The sequence below is a fragment of the Bombus flavifrons genome, chromosome 2, assembly GCF_040668555.2.
Source record: "Bombus flavifrons isolate JBK064 chromosome 2, iyBomFlav1_principal, whole genome shotgun sequence".
In the NCBI taxonomy this organism is placed as follows: Eukaryota; Metazoa; Arthropoda; class Insecta; order Hymenoptera; family Apidae; genus Bombus; species Bombus flavifrons.
This window is the reverse complement of record NC_138443.1, coordinates 3,438,386-3,460,667: the sequence shown is the minus strand read 5'-3', so window position 1 is coordinate 3,460,667 and position 22,282 is coordinate 3,438,386. Positions and strand designations below refer to the sequence as shown.

The 22,282-nt window shown below is 33.7% G+C and overlaps 2 protein-coding genes across 4 annotated transcripts in view; both read left to right on the top strand.

Moving 5' to 3' along the window:
• The window catches only part of LOC138187287 (U3 small nucleolar RNA-associated protein 15 homolog), a 51,390-nt gene extending 33,962 nt beyond the window's left edge, over window positions 1–17,428 (top strand). Inside the window, exon 6 of the mRNA XM_069127916.1 lies at window positions 17,417–17,428. The gene's annotated coding sequence lies outside the window, so the exon portion shown is untranslated. The remainder of the gene's footprint in view (window positions 1–17,416) is intronic.
• The window catches only part of LOC138187271 (GRAM domain-containing protein 2B), a 79,285-nt gene that overhangs the window by 24,940 nt on the left and 32,063 nt on the right, over window positions 1–22,282 (top strand). The gene's annotated exons all lie outside the window — the stretch shown is intronic.

Genomic DNA, 22,282 nt, shown 5'->3' with positions numbered 1-22,282 from the left:
ACATTTCTAGCAAACAATACAACAAGTAGCGAACAAACAAAATCGTCAAAAATTTTTCCATCCGCCGATACTCTATCAAACGCACGTCTTTTCTTAGATTTCGATCGATGGGAATATGATAGGAAGCCAATTCTATCTGACGCAAATCCATGTCGGTTGTTACACGGGGCTTCACCGTAGGCACGCGTTGTCTGTCAGATTAATTGCAAGTCCTTCGATGGTTAACCTCGACTTCTTTGCCTTTTCTAATTTTGTTTAGTCGATGGATTCTCGTAACGCGACAGCTGATCCTCCGCAACTTCGGCGATGATGTTTACCGGTGCGGTGTCGAACACGTGCGTGTAAGAGCACTGGGTGCTAATGGACGCACACGTGTTTCCATACATGCGCTTCCGCGCGCGCTATGAGACGTTATTTACCGCGCGACGCCGGGAACTCAATCGAGACGTTACTCCACGGGAATTTCCTCAAAGAGCGTCATTATTCGTGGAATATCGAAGCGGATAACGAGACACTTTGTACCGTCATATTTTATACGGTGGGTATGAAAAGTATTAGGTAGAAACACTCTTCTTCTATCTATTACAGTACTGAGTACCTTTCTGTAGTACCTAATTTATGTATTATGTATTAATAGGATTTGTAATTGTGGATTTTTATGCAATTTGAAGATTTAATTGGATTTGAGAATTTTTCCAGTACGCATATCCCGGTCTAAACAATAGCTTAAACTACATTTTCTGTAAGTCGGGATCTTCCATGAAGAAATTTTATTCGACATGTTCCACTTATTTTGCTTTATAGAACAACCTTCTGTCGATTGTCTACTCGTGTCGAATAAGAGATCAAACTAATTCCCCTATACTTGGCAGGTTTCCAAACTAGATTTTCTCGAAGGCGAAGCTTCCAACGCAATTTCGTTATTCTTAATTTTCGTATTATTTTGAGTCATAGAATTCTCCGATCTTCCAATTTCTGTGTAAATTTTACGAATTTCATCTCTCGATGTGTATGCACAATGACTATGCTCAAATTACTCCCCATTTTCCGAGTTTGAAACTAATAACCTTATTGATATTTGCTTCCTTATTTACATGGATTCTCGGAGAATCGACTCTAGAAAATTATAATCTTTGTCTTTACGAAGTGGTTGACCTATGATGTTTGTACGTCAGCGTGGTTTCCTCTCTGCTTGCAGATACGATGTGAACATAACGTGAATGTTTATAGAATTTTTGCGCAAGACGTATCTCTCGATGGTCAGTTTGAAGTAGATAATGTCACCCCATGAAGCTGAAAATCGCTTTCTCGAACAACAGTATGGAGATGTTTTTCTCTTTTAACATTACGTTTAAATGTTTCTTCTTCGTCTCATTGTTCGTTTTGCAAAATGTCTGAGACGCATCGAATGGAAAGATCGTTCGATGAGCTCACGTTCTAAGAACTTTGTAAAACGCTGCCACGTTTAGTCAAAATGTTCTGTTCATCGTTTTAAAACATCGAGAAAATTATATACAGGGGATACAAAAAGTATGACCATATTATTTTACTTATTATGTATAGCGTTTACATATACTGGTATCATATATAATTAGGTAATGCAAGTAATATTAAATTTGGTATCATTTAGTAATACTTTTATGCGATTACAAAAATTTGATACTATGGAAATGACATGTAGAATCTGATAGAAGAACGTTTCATTGGAAAATAAGGGCATTTTTCACACGTTTTTCGGAGAGTTTCTCAATTATAGTATTTTCAGCATGCATATATCACAGTTGAAGAACGTTTTTTCGTCGATCAAATTTATCAACAGATCTGAAATATTATTAAATTGTCAAGACGTGTTAAATGATTTTTAGATAATCGAGAGTCGAATATCAGAAGTGAAAAGTCTGCGTCGTAGTTCTCGAGATATTGGGTACTTCGTTGTTTCATGAAACCATTTTAATAGGTTGAATTAGTTGAAATTTTAATTAGTCGAAAAAGGTTAGACGTTTTATGATGTGTAAGTTGATGAAACAAATTCAAAATTAAACTCTAAGAAATAGTAAAGATTTCTACCGATCTTAAATATCAAAAAGTAAGTGATCTTCTCTTCAAATTTAAATTTTGCAATTAGTGATAGGAAACATTTTCATTTATAGTTTCATTTAAATTCTAAGAAGTAATAAAAATTTTGCAGAAATTGAAGTATAAAAGTGAACTTTTCTTTTTTACAAGTATCATGATCAAATTGTTAGTATATTTTTATTCGTGAGAATTAAGTGTATAAAAACATATGTTTAAGTAAATAATATTTAATTATTTGATTATCTATTTAAATAAATAGTAGTTTTTTTATATCTGTAAAAGAACGAATAAAATATCTTACAAATTCGACAAAAAAAAAGATTTCTCAATAAATGTGCATTAAAAATGATTGCTTTGTTTTGATAAATTAATGGTGCGTGTATCTTATTAAAATTTTACTTCAGTTTTATTGATCAGTGTATATCTTCCGTTATCAAATATTTTTTATGTTCGTAATAGATCAATTATGATAATAATAACAATAATAAATAAGAATAATGTATAACGCAATCTAATACGTATATGATATATGACTGTACGATATGAAGTGCAAATTATTAGATTTCGTAGTATGTGCGACAGCGGGTTTATTATAAATTGCACAATCATCGAACTGTCGTAGCAACAACGAGTTATTGACAGCGTATCAACGGAAATGAGATATCGTGAAAAATGGCATAAAATTCGTGAACTGACGATAACGAGCCGGTTATCGTTATTTACTGTTCATTTAATAAAATAGAACTTAAATATATTGTAGAATCAGCGGATTTTACGGTAGAAACAAAACGCTAGCGAGGATTTTACTGATTTTCTCTGTCTTATGTAGAAACGTATTATGTAAGTATATATCTCACGATAAGCATAAATGCCTGCTTTCAGCCGACAGACTAAATAAATTTGACTTACTAAAGACATAGAACTGTAAACGTGTTTGCACTTGTGAAAGAAAAAGAATCTTTTACTTTAATCTGAAATCTAATAATTAATCATTTCAATAATATAAGTAATGGAATAATAAACTGATGATATTAAATTTACAAAATGTGCAACTTTTCACACTACTTGTTGCTTTATTCCTCGATGATAATGCATAATGAGAAAATGCATAAATATAATTCTTTCCTACTTGGATATTTAGAGATACGACATTAATTAAACTAATTGTAAGTGATATATCGTCGACATTAGTCATAACATTTTTCACGCTATTTGTTACTTTGTTTCTCAACGATAGTGCACCGTAAAAATGCACATAAATATAGTTGTTTCTTATTTATTCAGAGATAAAATCGAATCGAGAGCATACTTGCGAAAATAGACGGAATTCATTTACTTTATGTCAATGTTTGTTTAACGCTATCACAGTGTAATAATTGGTAGGGAGGGAGATCAAGTGTCAAAGAATTCTTTTATCACCTAGTTTTCATTTCGCTCCCGTAAAATTCGTTTCGCGCCAATAAAACTTCCTTATCTTTATAATAATGATTTATTGGAAATCGGGTACAGACGCAAAATTGCGCGAGGAATTATACATCACTCTCGTAAGACGATAATAATACGGCTAAAAAAAGACAAGAATACACATTTGTTCTCTCCCGGCGCGGAGTATAAGAAGGCAACAAGAAAAAAAAGATACAAGGATTTTTAAGTGCAACAACCTAGAGATTAGATGAAAATGAAATAGCCGGCGCATTAAATTATATAACACAGATTATACACGATGAGCTAAAAATCGTAATAGCGAAAGTGAAGATTTTGAAAATTTTAATTTAGTCAGAGAGAGGAATCTCAAATTTTCAAAGTATCATCTCTTTTGCTGTATGACTAATTAAATTATAAGTAATGACTGTATCCTCATTACAGTTTTTCAAGTGATTTGAACTAATATAATTAACTTTTTACATTAAATACAAAACGTCTCTTTATTTTCTGAAAACTAACAATGAACCAATTTATGATTCTCACAGCTAACCATGTTAATATCCGACGAAAGTATTTGAATATTTACCATACAAAAGTTTATTGAAATTACATGAGCATTGTAATGAGATATATCGTGATCATGTTGCTAAAGTTAAAAACAGATCCAGAATTGTATATGTACATTTCAAAATCGTTTAGCATTGTTTCTTGCAAATTGAATTTCGTAAATTATATAGTTGCGAACAATAAACGATTAGCAATAAATTAATAAGCATTTACGAATCGTTGAACAAAAAAAGATAGCGATAACGCAACGATAAGGGTGAAAGTGTTGCGCTTACTCCTCGGACACTGATCGATGAGGATATCTAAAATAGCCCTACCAATCTTGCCCCCTCTACTCTCGTAACTGGCTTTGTTTCTTCTTTTCTCGTTTCTCTCTTTCCATCTCCGTTTCCTCTCTTTCTATTAGCGCCATTTCCTCCCTACTCCCTTCCCACTATTTTATCTGTCTTTCCGTTCTTTCTTCGGCTCACCACCACCACTCGCAACTCTCTATTTCTCGTCGTTGGGATCATTGCTTTGCAGTCATCGGTTTCTAGGCGCCCATCCGTCTCTCGTATTCAAACCAGTATTCAAACGTATAACAAAAACATAATTTCTGTATTCAGAGGAAATTATTGTTTCCAGCAGATAAAGTCATGTATGTTCAATTTGAAAATAGATATCCTAAACGTATTTAAAAAATGACACAACTCAATGTTGACAGAAAGCATAGATTTTAGGAAACAATGGTGAAATATTACAAATTATTTTTGTAATCTACCATTCTTAACTTTTGAAATCTTTCTTTGGCAATGTTGATACTCTTCTAACGTAGGATTGAATTATTTTGAGTTGTTACGTTTGACAAACATTTAAATTCTGTTAAATAAATATTAAGTTAAAAGATCCAATATGAATATGTAAACAAAAGGACGATACTACTCATTACCATTTTATCCTACTACATATCTGATAAAAAAATTGATAGATTGCTGATTGTTATGCATTTATGGGAAATTTTAAAATCTATGAAATATCCAAAGTATATTTCTTATAATATTTAATAGGTAAAACAAATTTTTGTCTAGGTGCTATTTTTCAAATTATATCCATAAATATATGAATTTTTATAAATATCCGCACTTTATTGATATTACTATAAAACATATTTCATTATTTATAAATACATATTTCATTTAATATGCTTCGCATAGAAATTTTCAATTTCTTACCAAGAGATAAGTTGTCTTCATGAAGGGAGTAACTAAAAGGCGGTCCTAAAATCTAGCCCCAACCCCTAGAACGTTGACGTTGGAGGGGAGGGGAGAGTTAGGACGAAGATAGTATAGGCGAGAAGGTAGGACACGTATCGAGTAAGAGTAACGTGAGCGATCGAGCAGACGAGTAGACGAGTAGACGAGTAGACGAGCAGACGAGCAGACGAGCAGACGAGCAGACGAGCGCTGGTAGCATAGAAAGAGGAACGCAGCGGATCGACGGTGCCAGTCATCTCCACTTTCGTCCGCCGTCGGTCGCGTATGCGTTTTCTCCTCCTCCTGTGTCGCTCGAAAACGACAACGCGATAGTTGCCAAGAGATACAGAGGTTAGAATCGCGTGCGCGATCGCGCGGTGCCAGGCGACGCTGTATGTGTCGGCGCCGTCAGCGGCCACTTCGCATGCGCCATCTTGATCGCCAGAGTCAGTGCACCGTTCGAGTACTCAGATGATCGTTTTCGATTGATCGACGCAGCGACGATATATCGTGTTCGTCGGTGAACGATCCCGCCACGTTTTTCCTGGCGCGCGTTGACTCGAATGTTCCCCTGGATCATAATCATGCCGTGTTCTATACGCAGTGTGCCAAGCTTCCGAGACAAGAAATCAGTATTGTGAAAGTTGTTCGATAAGATACGCGTAAGTGATCGCTATTATCGTGGTCCATTATTCGTGTGAACTATGATGTGACTATGATCTATGACTAGTGATACATTCCTTTCCCTCTATCGAACGGTCGTGCGAAACGCGTGTGAACCTAACGCGACTCTCTTTTGTTTACAAAGTGGGATAAAGTGAAAAGCGAGGGAAGCGCTGTCGAGCGATATCGCGCCGCTTTCGTGTGATTGCTTTTCATCAGCGGAGGATCGATTTTGCTGGAAAACCGCAGTCGTCCGTTGTTACTCGTCATGGATTATCGAATGTTACTGCATCGACGTTTCCATTAAGATGAATTCACACGGACTTGAGAGATGTCAAACCCTATCGAGTTGAGAAATTAAATTTTTAAATTTCGAATTAATGTTTTTCTATAGTGTGAACGTGTTGTCCCTATCATTCGATATCGCGTTATTGTTTTATTAATATATCGATTAATACGAATCAAAGTTTCGGTCCGAAGAAATGTGCAGTGTGAAGTGTTTTCAAAAGTACAAATGAGCAACTGGTATTATAGATAAGGAACGAAGAAACTTGAAAAATCGATATACGACTGGTCTCGCGTCTCGTACTCTCCTTCCAGCGGCAAGGAAACACAACAGAGACTCTTGTTTTCTCTTTATATCGTGTTTGTTGGCTTGGTAACCGTATGGGCGATACCCTTAAGGGGTTGTATCACGACCCTTGACGACAATGACCGACGGTGCCAGCCGACTTCTGCGTTTTTCACGCGACTGTCGATGCAGTCGTTCGAACACGTGAAGAACGATCGTTTCCGGTTTTCGATCGGTGTATAATGATTAAACGATAGGCGTTTCGTGAACTTGAAATCTTTCATTGGACGGTATATATCGCGTAATGTATCAAATGAAATTGGATTGACATCTCGATGATACGAACCTACGCTCGACGAATACTTAATTAGTGCCTTGAGTGACGTGCCATGGATACAAAACATTAAGTGATAAACGTAGAAAAGAATATACGTTTTCTCGTGACCTTATCTGTGAATCCGTCGAAAATTCACAGAAGTAAGTTTTGTCGAAGAATATTATTCAATAGATCAAATGTGCATGGGGGAACTCGTAGCTGCTCTTAAGAGACCGATCATGCTTTGCTTCGTACAAGGATTTTACTCGCGGGAGGATTCGAAGTTCCGTCGCTTCAAAAGGTAAAGGAACTTTTTTATTTTTTATTTTTTTCAATACATATTTTTTCATTTTCTTTCTTGATCTATTGTACATTTAGTTCTTTAGTACATTTAGTAATTGAATTAAATACTCAATAACTCATAATATATATTTCAAATAAATGATAGGAATTCTAAACAATATTAATTTGTTAAGAGTTTTATGAAATATCTGTCTATTTCTAAAAAAATAAGTAGAACATTTTTTTCATGAGATACGTTCTTCATAAGGTAGCTATGTAATTGCGCCAGATGTTTTTGACTAATTAAGGATTGAGTATTCGAAAAGAAATTTTTATAAACGAACATCGACTTTTATAATAGTTAATGAAATTCTTTTTGAATGTTCTTAATTTAACTATTTTATTATTAGTTGAAAAATCAAATATAATACTGCATTTGATTGTATAATTCTATCCATTTTTCTTACATTAAATTTATTGCAGTGTAAGGTCAATGATTTATTTATGTAATGAAAATACAAACGTTAAACAGTACAGAGATTTGATTTCCGATCAATACGAAATTTATAAATGATACATATTTTGAATGGATCTTTCACGTACGTATTTTGACGCCTGATATCGCATCCTTGAGATTCCTATGAGGAAAATTTATACGTATATCGATTATCCCATTTAACGTCTCGATCGTTTTGGATGATAGAAGAGTCCGAGGGGAGAAAAGTTGTCTGTTCGCAGGGAATGCATTTTGTAATTGAGATGAAAATTTTCCAAGGTTAGAGTTTTCGAAATTAAAAAATTACTGTTACGCTTTCGAATGGGGACACGTATTTTTTTAGCTTTTATCAAGGCGAATTTTACGATCTAGTAAAAATAATAAAAAACGAAATATGAATTGAAAAATTAGATGAAAATGTTAATATTCTAAATTATTAAAAAACGTATATTTATAAATTTATAATATAACTTATAATTTAATGATATAATGTTCATAAATTACGTTTAATTTATAATTTCATAAAATTAATTCATTAATTAAAAAACTTTTTAATTAATTCATTATGCGGAAGCAATAACGTATCTTTAACGCAAAAATAAAAATTTTTAACTTAGAGTGTCATTGTTGAATATTAATTACACTAAGATTTGTATGTGTGAAGAAATTGAAGTTTTTAAATTTTGCAGATCATCGTATAAAATCAAAAAGTTTGCTAAAACAAATTGATACATAATGAAAACAGGAAACCATATACGCATTCGATTCATCATGCAAAACGCTTCAAATCTTATCTTAACTCTGAGCCCGAATATACTAAAGCCATACGTGACCAAAGAATTTATCACGCCTTGATTCCACAATCTATAGATTTCAATGTATCTGTTCACTTTCACAATTAAACATTTTTATCGCTTTTACGCTATTTATAATTGGTGTATCAAACATGTGGGTCTAATTTCAGGGTTGAACAGATAAAGGTGATATAAATTTATGTATCAACATATTTCTCTTATTTGATGTTGTTTTCAAGTTATCTAGATTCAAGCATTTAGATACCTTAATAATTAGACTAGGAATGTTTGGTTATTTATAGTGAATTTAAATGTGTAGATTGCACATGTGTGGTATGGAAAAATACTCAGAGCGGAGTACTTGTAATATTTTATGCTTGAAACATTATACCATTATTATTATGTTCGCAGAATCTAGGAAAAATATCATGTCCAATTTATTATATTAATAAATTTTTATACAATTAGGTAGTATATATCTATACAATTTCATGTTTTTAAATAAATGGAATTTAATACGTTGAGATTATACCTATGGTATATTTGTTACAAGTATTTTATTTTGCATATTCTGTATATTTTTGCACTTTTAAATTTCCAATAAATGCATATACATAAATCCACACTCTATACATAACAATATAACTATTATTAATTCTTATTGGAACTAAGCTGTGCCAATTAAATTTAAACAATCATAACGATACCTAATATTTCCACACGGATAACAAATTTAATATTGTACAAAAGTACTTAGTAATATATCAAATCTCTCATGGTTGTCATTCTGATAATTTCGTCTAAAACCTATAAAATTCTAACTGAAAATGCTACAAGAATTACCGAAGTAAATATAGCTCAGAAATGAGGTCAACAAATAGGCTACATATTTATGCGAACCTCTATTATTTCCACGTGACCAATTCATCCCTGAAATTCATCCCACGTGCTTTGTAACATCCAGTATATCCAGTTCGATTGAGTTCTCGAGGGACGACATCCGGACCGCTAAAAAGGTAAACAGAAGCGTGGCCAGTTTTTCCGCTTTATCCTCTTCTGGTTTCGATCTTCTTATTCGTCGTTTAATGTGGCGCATCGATAAAGGACTAGAGGAGAAGAGAAGATCGAAAACCGTGGCTTATCACACGGTTGAATAGAGTTCGACGAGCGGTCTTTTTTTCTTTCACGGACCTTCGTTCTATCTAGCACCCGACGTTTCTCTTATTTAGGTCATCCAAGTTGTATCGCTATGTATATACATTATACTTACATACAGGGTACGAACACACATGGGCACATATTCACACGCGATATGTGCAGCGAATAGAGACAAGTGGCTGCTGGAGGTCACTGTTGACCAATACAAACATCTTGTCCATCTTATCGGTTCCCAGCATTTCTTGTTTGCGTTCGCTCTTGTCTTTTTTGATAGACCGGAATTAGTGATAAATATTACTTTTTTATCAGTCTCCAGTACTTATTGACCTACTTAGTTAACCCAGCTACGGTCTTTTGATTTTCTGTCTCAATTTCGCTGCAGTTTCAACAGTAGAAAAAATGTTAACGTTTTGAAAAAATCTTTAGCATACAATTGACATGACAAATCACATCTACTAATCGACTATTAGAATGTGTTAATAACTAGATTCTTTTTATGCGTTTATGGAAATTTTGAAGGTGCAAAAATGCACAAGTTACACATCATATGCAAAAATATATAAAATAGCCAAAGAACACCTTCTATAATATGTAATAGGTTAAACAATTTTCTATCTAGATTTTTCCTTTCTATTTATATTCGACAAAATATAAATTTGCAATTCATATTCGCAGTCTACTAATAACGATTCTTTCATACGTTTGACAAATTTAAGAAATTTTCTAACGATAGAAAAATATGGTTTGGTCGCAAATAACACAAAGGATGTAGGATTAAAATCCCCTGTCCATCATTCTGAAGCAGTCGCACACAAAAGCAATTACAAATTTTTAATAATTTACAATAAGGATCTACTTTCTTGCAGAAATATTCAGTAATTTTAGAGAGATTGTTTGGTGTTGGTTTGGATTGGTTTGGATTGGTTTGGATTGAGGAATTGGTTGGCAGAAATTCTTCACTAAACATATTGTATTGTGATATAATTGATGAAATTAATGTTAGTTAGAAATGAATTTAACTTCTATCTATCTCTTTCTCTTTACTCCATAGTTCAATTTTATAATACATAATTATGCAATTACTAGTTGAACTTTTATCTATAAATGACTTTTATGTGTTTTCTTCGTTTAGTTTTCGTTATAGTATTGTATCGCGCTAAACAATTAAAGAACAGCGAAAAATAACGATCTCGTTAATCACAGAGAAAAAAAAAAACAAAACAAATTTATCGCATGATTATAAAGCTAGTAAGTTTGTTGTGAATTCATTGGATATAACTGTCATATACACTTACAGAACTGTATTAAGCCATATTAAATAAAAATAAAAATAAATGAAATGGTTAATTAAAAGCTTTTAACTGCCAGGATAAATTCGTCAACTATCTAATATTTATTTGGAAAAATATTATATTTAATGTAATTGATTTAAAAAATTGCCTTCTATTAAATTAATTTTTTGTTGCTATATACTATTAATTTAAACTTAAGAAGTAATAATAGTAATAATATTAAATAAGTGAACGTGATATATATATTTTCTGTTATCTACTTTTTAAATATAAACATTTACATCTAATAAATTAATTGTTTAGGAATAAGCTTTTCGAATCACTTTTAGCAACTTAGTAAAGACAAAATTATTTGTTGTATAAATTTCCAACCATGTATATGGTTCCTTTATTTATGTTTTCATTTATGCGCTTGATCAACTCAAGAAGACTGTGGAATTGTAAAATTTGAACGAGAATTTACTAACGATACAAACTTCCTTGGAATTTGATACTGTGTGTTTCATTAACGAATGGCAACTATTATTCTTAATTGACTTTTACTGCGAGCAGCGCCTATAGGCGCTCAGCCGCAGTGTCTTTCTCCGAGCATCGTGCCATCCGCGCGACCGATCTCCCACTGTCACGCCGGCTGCCCAGAGAGCAATTTGTTTCTGAGCGCTCCGCAGCGTAAGGGTTAAATTTTATACGGTTTCCCTGGTGCGATTCAACGGTTCTTCTTTTGTCTTCTTTAGCGAATGAAATGAAGGAAGACACTAATGAGACAGTATGTATATATTCTTAAAAAGTTTCCGTATATTTTTATTCGATCTTACCTGCAGAAGTTATATTCGCATAGGTTTAATTTTATGTTAATTCCTTTGTTATTTAAAGCGAGACAAAATATTAAACTGGGGAATCGTATCACAATTTAAGAATGAAAGTAAGATCGATGTAGTATTTTTGTTATTGAGAATATGCTTGATGCAGTGTTATTTTTATTGAAAAGTTTAAAGATATCTTATTGAATATCTCTGTGATTGTTGATAGGATTGATCATATTTAACAGTATTCTTTTGATTTAATTAATATGTCGAATTTCAATCGTATATAGGGCGCAAATAACATTATTTTGGAAAATAATATTGTTTATTAATGTTTTGAAAAATAATGTGAATTGTGGCACAACCTGGATTAATTGGTCAGAATGAGAAAGCGAAAAACGAGGATTCATTATAATAAATAAGAATTATAATAAACATAAGAATTGTTATTGTTCCTTGGTAAGCACAATGACATTATATTTTGTGTATATACACGTACATGCGTGTAGAAGAATTAATCAAACTAATGATGCATAATAAAGAGTCTGCAGTCTATTGTGTTTATTGCCAAGAGCCAGAGAGTAATTAACAGCGTCGTCAGTGTTGGAACGTCCGGAGACGGCATTAATTCAATTCTTTTTCGTTCCGTGTTGGTCATTCAGTAAGTACTTCTATGGAATTTCGCTCGACAATTCAATCAAGAGTAATCGAAAGGTTGTTGGCGCGGTATAGTAAGCATTTCCGTTTTTCTTTTTCGCCTGGTTGCGTAACATTGTTTCCGACTGGTCGATTCATTCAATCCTCTTGCATAAAATATTATTCTTTGTCTTTGTTTCTGCTCTCTGTCTTACGCTATTAGAAAATAAATATCGTTGAAAATATTTTGTGTTACTATAAATATTATTCTGAAACGATTATACAGGGTGGTTGGTAACTGGTGGTATAAGCGGAAAGGGGGTGATTCTATGCGAAAAAAGAAGTCGAAAATATAGAATGCAAATTTTTCGTTTGAGGCTTTGTTTTCGAGAAAATCGACTTTGAATTTTCGCTCGGTACGCGTGCGGTACGTTATAACGGACCTCATTGTAGATCGTTATCTCGATGGAAAAATTAAAAAAAAGAAATTTTATTCTATATTTTCGGTTTCTTTTTTCGCGTAGAATCACCCCCTTTCCGCTTGTACCAGCAGTTACCAACCACCCTGTATATGAAATTTTATAAACTAATTCGGAATTTCTTCTTATATTGTTCTATCTGCGCTCGTCTTATATGAAGCATTTATGTTTTTATATGTTTATGTCTTTACACTTTAATGTTTTTATACGTGGTGGTGTTTGGTGTAAAGTGCCAAAGAAATACTCGGCGTTGTTCAACAATATATTTATTCAACACTCTTCGCCTTCAACTCGTTTCGCATAATTCTCGGATTCCTACTTTTTCTCGCTTCTCGACTATGTTCATCTCGCTGTTAACACGACTCTCCTCACTTAGCTGTTCATTTTAGCCGATTCATTTCTTTTGTTGCCCCTCGGTATCCCCACTACGCGTTCGTTAGGCGTCCGCTTTCTTCCAAATATTCGACGGAAGGACCGTAGGGATATTGATGGCTCATTAGGCATGTCGGCCTTACGCTTCTGTGATGCTTTGTGTCGCGAAGCCGTCGCAAAGTTTCGTCTTCGAGTGCCGCCACATATATGTTTATGTCTTTATGTTTACTTTATTGTTTTTATGTCTATAAGCCCAAATTTCCCTTACTATTTCCTTTATTTTGAACTTCCTGTCCTAGTATATATTTGTTGAGACAGAGCTCGTTATAAGGATACTTTGCTTGCTATGGTCGTTGGGTAAAGCCCACTGAATTTCTACGGAGACCCTCACAGGTCGCACCGTACCCTCGAATAACGATAACGCAGGGGTAGTCATTTGCAGAAGGAAAATTACCAATCGTATTAACCTTTTCGTTATGGCTCTCCTACTGAACGAGCCGCCGTGCGAAAATTGTGCACGCTGCGCGAGAAAGTTCGTCAAATATAAAAATCGATCTCTACTCATAACTTCTCCAAAAAATTTGTTTTTCAACAGTTTATCGTTAGACCAGTATTCGCAATATGACAATTTTTTATTTTGCGACACTGATAATTTGATGGCGAGATAGCGATAAATTTCTGGGAGAGAAGTGTTTCGGGGATTTATCGTATCATCATCCTCATCGACTCTACTCCGATAATCGTTTGTCGTGCCAACAGTGAAATTTATAAAGTTTTCGCAACAGAATAATTGAAAAATTCTAAAACTGCCGCCGAATAACTAATTGATGTTTTTATTTCCGAATGCTTGCAATGAAATTTATGAATATTTGGCCGGAATAATTCGTTAGTCCATGTAATTTCTCTGGTATCTTTTTCAGATTCAGTTGAAATGTCTTCTTCGGATTCGGACGTTGAATATAATTTCTCGAAATCTTTCATTATTTGTATTACATCTTCCTCGTGCCAAATTTGAATTTATCTGGTCATCTTTTGACAGCTCCGAATAATTCCGATTTACATTAATACGTCTTTTTCTGTTATTTGTCATCATTTTAGGGGCGGCATGAAATCTGTCCAGAAGTCATTAATCTAAATAAAGGTAAACAAATTTGAAAAACAACAAAGCATTCCTTTTTGTCTGTTGTTGGGAAAAAAGTAAATTTAATTATTTTGCTTCAGTAAGCACTAACTTTATTCGTACAAGTGTCTCGAGACTGATTTGGCATTTGGTTTGCTGATACATACGAGGTGCAGTTGGATGTAAGTGCCCAAGAAATACTCTCGATGTTCAACAAAAGTTTATTCAACAATTAACAGTCAAGAATCAACAATCAACAATCACGCTTCTCGAATGTGTTTGCTTTCGCTATTACGTTAAACCCTTCGCACTTCGCTGTTCCAAACGGAACGAATCTCTTGTTCAAAACCGAACGAATTCTTATCCTTTGTTGCCCCTCGATATCCCCACTAAGCACGCGTTTGTTAGATGTCCGCGACCGTTGCCGTGTATGTATTCTTCCGAATATTCGGTGGAAGAACCGTAGGGATATCGATGGTACATTAGGCATATCGGCCTTACGCGTTGATGGTATAGCGCTTTGTGTCGCGAAGCTGTCGGAAAATTCCGTCGTCAAGTGCCGCCACACGTAGTATTGAGGTGTTCGTCCGTGAGAAACAAATGATGCAAAACAAAATACTAAGGCTACATGTCCAGAATAAGATACTTGATGTGCAATAACTCCGGCCGCTCATCGTATGTACAATACGCGGCAATTCTTACGCAGAACGACTATAGTCGCCCGTAGCAACGAAAGGGTTAAATTGACCACCACCCTTGTACACTTTAAATTAAATCTCAGTATTTATTTTACCGGCAAATAATCTTTGTTGCTACATTCTTTCAAGCCTAGAGGTTCGAAAAATAATTAGTGTAATATTGTCTAATATGTATTAACAAAATTTCAATGAAAGTATTTGGTATTAATGAGAAACTGGATCGTTTTTAACTCTCCAGATATGGACAACATCGAAACTATATTCTACATATTCCCTTAAGGGGGGGGTAAGGTTAATTCGTATAAAATAAGGCATGTTTTTGTGAATTATTTGTGACGACACAGTTAAAATCTCTTTATTAAAACCAATAGTACATTAAAGTATGACATTCGAAGAATATTGTATAAAATTTTCACGGAGAAGTATTAAAAAATACGGCAATGGCTGCAATTATTCGGACGTGTCTCGGAAAAAAGGTAGAATTGCGGTGCCCCTGATAACTTGGTGCTGTATCATCTGAAATAAAAAAATCGAAGTTCATTCGTTAGGTAACAGTTTTCCCCAGGTAACGCTGGCAGGGTTTCTCGAAATTTCAATTTTTCACTTTTTTGGAACACTTTGAAGGGAAAATCAGCCGTAAATTTTCGCAAAATCGACTAATTTATCCCTTCAAAGTGTTCCAAAAAAGTGAAAAATTGAAATTTCGAAAAACCCTGCCAGCGTTACCTGGGCAAAACTGTTACCTAACGAATGAACTTTGATTTTTTTATTTCAGATGATCCAGCACCAAGTTATGAGCAATTCTACTGTTTTCCGAGACACGTCCGAATAATTGCTGCCATTGCCGTATTTTTTAATATTTCTCCGTGAAAATTTTATACAATATTCTTCGAATGTCATACTTTAATGTACTATTGGTTTTAATAAAGAAATTTTAACTGTGTCGTCACAAATAATTCACAAAAACATGCCTTATTTTTGTACGAATTAACCTCAACCCCCCCTCCCCCCAATTTCAAACTGGCCGCGTTGTTTGTAAGTTGTACATTGATACAGAAGAATATTTTGTAGTGTCTTCTGCACTTATTTTAATATCTTTCTGCATAAAAATATGATTAAAATGATAAACATGTACAAGATATTTTTATTCGTGCTATTCGATCTGTAGTTTACTAAGAAAAAGTGGGACTTGAATAAAAATAATCTTGAATAAAAGCATATTCCAAATCTTTTGGATGTTTAAAATTGACACGAATGTCTGGAAAATAATGAACATTCACAGTCTATTTACCAGAATCTCCTTCGATGCATGTTTCAATAGCGAATGTACTGTCACTGACATTTTTTCCCACTTAGTGTGCAATTGTTTCCTCCGCCAATACAGTAGAAGTAACTACGGACGTTGATACGTGGATAACTCACGAGAAACTGGAAATTTCCAGACTGATTTTAGCTCCGGTATTTCTAACTTTTTCGATAATTAGCATATCAATACGGCGTTAAAAGAATTATCAACTTTTCAATAAAGGCTTCCCATGACAATCAATGTTAAAGTTCCTTCTTTACATAAATGTATGTTATTAGCTTGATGCCTATGAAATATTGTTTCTTTCAAATATAAAGTTTGCATTTGACAGGCCAATATTACTCATCGAAATCTGTCTCATGTCGATTACTTATATTTGATAAATTGCTATGAATCACGTGCCTTTACGTACTTTCACGTGTCATTAAATTTTCAGCGATCTTTTCACATTTTCAATTTCTAACATATAAATAACTTCTTGCTACATAAGCTCCCTTGCAAAATAATTTCTATACGTAGAAGTCGTAATTGCTTCAATAAAAAAAAAAAAAAATAGTATTCCACGTTCATACATTTTTCTCATCGAAATACAAAGCTGCCGTAGAGTTTCACAATGAAATAATTCCAAATCCTATTGATGGTACGAATGTAATATTATCAAAATACTGGTGTTTGATCGGTCGTGTTAACCTTCGGGAATGTCGATATTCGGTGCCAGTCAGCACGCTGATGGAAATCCAAACTGCTGATTAACTTGCCGTGACACGTGCTCTAATGAGTGCGCTGCTTCGAGCAGAAGTACCGCTAAACTGGATAGTATAGTTCTCAACGATATAAGAACGACGACCTCGCTAACGAGTCGTTGTGTGGTGGCCAGTCAGCAGCTGCCACTGCCGCCGGTTCGCTTTCATAGCGTGCTCGCACGCATGCTGATTATTACTGAGCACCGTGTATACCGTCCTCGCCGTAACTCTTTTGATATCTTTGTTCTGCCTGCTACCAGTGTTTAATTTACATATCACATACACGTTTCGAAAGTGTCAGAACTAGCGATGGGATGAGAAACGCTTCGAGCCACTCATGTTGTGTATAATTCGAATTTGTCGAATCATACACAACATGATTCAAAGTTTAAAACTCTTGAAAGTCCTCGTAACCTTTGAATCTTGCGTGTATGGTAATTCGAACTTTCTAAACTTCCTTTAATATCTTATGTGGACGATACAGTTTGGGCAAAAGTAATTAAAACTTGTAAATAAAGCCTGTAAAGCAAAGTAATCAAAGCTTGTAAAACTTGAATCAGGCTTTAAGAATCTATTTAAATCAAATTAAACAAGATATTCGCACCTATCGAGATTTGATTAATTAAATTAATTTCTACAAGTAGCAGAATAAATTTCTTTAAAAATTGTCTTTAATTTTATTTAAGATTCATATCACACGATGATTGTCTACATTTTACATTACAATCGAATCATCATGGACCTGTGGTATTTCAGTTCTTGTCTTATTGGCGAGATAAACATCTTTGGAAAAGTAGTTGATACTGTAATAAGGAACATCTGGAGAGTTTCCAGATTTTAATGTATCAGCTGACGAGTTAAGAACTGGTTGGCTACACGAATAAGCAACATGTTAAATACGCTTGAAGCAAGAAACAGATGTCAATATCAAAGTGCACTTTGATGATAGTTGTGACGATACTCGCGGAACACGAAAGGTTCTCCATATTGGTACCGCTGGTAATTGTTAAAGTTTTGATGTTGCATTTACTACAAAGATTTGTATTATTTCTTTTCTTCTTCTAATCTTAATATTTTCGCTTTTAGAATAACTTCGTATAAACATGTTTCTGATACTTTCAATAGAAAAAGTTTATTCGTCAAATGTAGAATATATAAACAGAATTTTTAATCATTTATTAGATTATAGAAAATTTCTTATTTGTTATTTACTATCTTTGTTCTCTGCGAAAGTAGATGATGATAAATACATTTTGAAATTGAAATTTTTAGCAAATGCACATCCTCGTATCTCGCACTGAAACACTTACAGTAGTATTTTACATACGAAGATTCTCACTTTTATAATAACTTTAACAAAATGATAAAAAATATTTTCGCGCAGAAAGTTTACATATATGTCTAGCCTTTTATTAATTTTATTTAATTTTACATGTATCCTTCAGAAATATAGTGTGTGTACGTGCTTTTGACACACCAAATACTTTTAAAAAGTGTATTCTTCTATATATCGTTTTAATTATTTGCACCGATTCAACGATATAATTTGCAGTTGGGTTTAAAAAATGTAAAACTGTTTATATTTTTAAAACATCGAGTTTGTGACTAAAATACCTTTTCTTTCCTTAGTAATGAAATTAAATATATATAAATAATAACACAGACTCTTCTAAGGGGTTCCCTTAACCCCTTAACCTACAACTACGGGCATAGCCCGTAGTACGATGATCGGGCCAGATATAATATACAGGATGGTTGGTAACTGGTTGTACAAGCGGAGAGGGGGAGATTTTACGCGAAAAAAAGTCAAAAATATAGAATAAAAATTTTTTTTAATTTTTTTTTAATTTTTCCATCGAGACGACGATCTACAGTGAGATCCGTTATAACGTACCGCACGCGTACCGAGCGACAATTCAAAGTCGATTTTCTCGAAAACAAAGCCTCAAACGAAAAATTTTTATTCTATATTTTCGACTTCTTCTTTCGCGTATAATCACCCCCTTTCCGCTTGTATCACCAGTTACCAACCAGCCTGTATAATAGCTTGTTTACGTTTTCGGCCCAAAATTCTCGAACGTAAATCGTAGGTTAAGGGGTTAATGAGTGATTTAGAAGATAATTTACATATCTGAATAACAAGATGATAGAAATCTCCATATGAAAGTATTCATTCTATTAATTCACATGTATTATTGTAATTTAAACTATGTAAATTTTCTAGTGAAATTAAAATGAACTTGAATTCTGATTGAATTTTAACCAATAATCTATGTCAATTTAATAGCTACTTCTAATAGAATTGTCATTTATCGAAGCATTCATGCCATTGTGTGCGATAGGACATATTTTGCTACTGCAAAATCTATAACATAATTTATTCAAACAGTAGGGTAATAGAAATTTCTGTATGTAAAGCACACAAACAGCAAATTGCGAGGTAATTTGCAAATTGATTGAATTGAATTTCAATTGAATTCCATTTCATAATGTAAATCGATCTAACATAATTACCATACATTAAAACTTTTGTTGAATTTTATGTGGTAAAATAAATCCTGCTGTATAAATTATTATAATGTATAATCTAACTCAGTTAAAAAAAATAGGATAACAGGAAATATGAAAAACAGATTTGCTTCTAATATGAAAAATATTCTAAATATGAAAAACTTATTTGATTCTAATTGAATTTTCGGTACAACTATATTTACAAGTGAAATCGATTGAATTTAATTTTAATGAATGTCATTCAATCATCTATTGAATATTGTAAGACTCATCGGTACATTCGAAGAATAAGGTAATAGAAATTTCTATGAAAAGCAAATCTATTTGGGTCAAACTGAATTCTTTAATAGGATCATAATTGATTGATACATTCATTGAACGTTATACACAATGAGACAAACTCTATTGTATAATTGTAGTGTATAATTTATAATATACTTTATTTGAATAATAGAATACAAATTTATTTTATACGAAGAATAGATCCATTGTTTTATACTGAATTTTCAGTACAGCTAAATTAGCCAGTGAGTTTGATCGAATTGCATTTCAATTGAATTTCATTCAGTAGCCTAAATCAATGTATGTACTTAATAGACACTTTTGATAGAATCATCTGATTCATTGGGAAGTCCATTCAATTGATTCACAAACGTTACGAGTACATCCTATTTTACGCCTTTGTAACTTCTTCTATCTTTATAGTAGAACGTAGAACCTTGATTATTATTATTCGAATCAATTAGTTAGAAAATAAACACGTATTTGCGATTACTTTGTAATTATGTAGACTAAATATCGTCTGTTAATAGTAATTTATTTCATCTTGATACATTTTTGACGAAACAATTTTCTACTCGAGTAGAATTCTAAGCTAACTTTTTTCAAATTTTTGAAACTCAATGGAACACATGCTGTTAGATAAAAAGCTTTTAAATACCAATTTACGCTGTAATTCCTTTCTTTCGTCTTTTAATCTGTTTCTCTTATTTTCTTATTTTGTCGAGTTACAACTATTTTGTTGAACTTTTCAATTCAACAACATGACCTTCTTTTTGTCTTTCAATACCAGTTAATTGATTCGTGCTATTTAGTTGACACGCCAGTGTCTAACGATGAACCGAATACGATAACGCGATTGAACAATAAGACGCTGATATACAGAGAGAGTGCAATATTGTTCGGATAATCGAAACTTTGTTGTAGTTGTAAAATATTAGCAGGTATCTTCCAACACTTTCCTTAGCATTACTAATATAAAATATCTCGCAGGTTCATCCACGATCGATACTCTCAACTTCCATGCTTTTTCATCAGACGTGGCGTCTCTTTAATCACGTTAACTGATTCACATCGATCAAAAATTCCTGACAGTAACTGCTCTCTATTGTTTCGCCGGCATTATTACCTGCTTTTCTAAAATACCACGCTTAATGTATGTAAATATCAAAGGAAACGAATCTGACAATCGTGCCTCATGCAATTGTAAGTAGAAGCAGTTAACATCTAACGATATTCGATTCCCACGCAATAATTTGTGGCCGAGGAAAAGAAATAGATTTCTTTGCATATCAGAGTTTCCGTTAGGTTGTGAACGATGCTTGTGTCTGATTAAATTTAAATAAACTGTTAACTTTGGAATATATTCCGTTAGCTTTCTTTTAGGTGTTGCGATTTTAAATGTTACTTCCAAGTTCTGTGTTTAGTATGTTAGTTACTAAGATGTGGATCGAAATGATAATGGTGATTCGAGGATAATATACAGGGTGGTTGGTAACTGGTGGTACACGCGGAAAGGGGGTGATTCTACGCGAAAAAAGAAGTTGAAAATATAGAATAAAAATTTGTCGTTTATACAAAGTGTTACAACAGACTGATTCGAGCGCTTATTTTGAAGGATTTTTATACCGAGGTTTTAATCCCTCCGGAGGGGTTGTCGTCTGGTGTATATCAGAGGCGCCTATTCCGTTACTATTTGATTATTGTTTCGATGGCTGTGGTATGCAGAATATCTAGCCTATCCTATTACTGTTTCTGAGCATGTACCTTCTTGAGTGTGTGACACGATCGTGCTGTTTAGTTTTTGTGCCGAAAAGTTCCAGTAGATTTGAACGCTACGGACGACTGACGGTATTTTCTATTTCATTGTTATTTTTTCGATAATTTTTATTGAACAAAACTTGGAACATTTATAAACTAATAGTACGTATATATAATAATATAGATGTATTTCACAAAGTACCAAATATGACGAGCGCTATTGCTCCGCTTGTTTCTCTTCGCAATCAATTAAGACAAATGCTGTTGCGCTGTTCGGGATTTTCGACGTTCAGAAGTTCAAGTTTGAATTCAGCGATAAATAACATACATTAAGCCAATATTCCAATTAATCAGCAGAAGGTAGCGCGCGGTCGTTAAATTTTCGATTGAAAATCGATTTATCCTAGTGAAAGGGTTAGAAGTTACCTACGATGGCTCGTTACGTTGTAACACGCACCCGTTAACTGCACGCGCTTCACCATTTGCCGTGCTGCAACGCTTTGATGCGTAATTTTCGTCGAAAGTGAAAGGTTACACGCGCGATGCGATATCTGTAACGCACCACGAGTGTCTGCGTTTCGTCCAAACCTCTCTCGACAAGTGGAATCAAATATGATGATACAAATCGATTTCGTTCAGAGGCGATTACGTAAGTAACTTCTATGTCGCTGTAGGCTATGCTGCGTGTCCTAATTTGGCGCT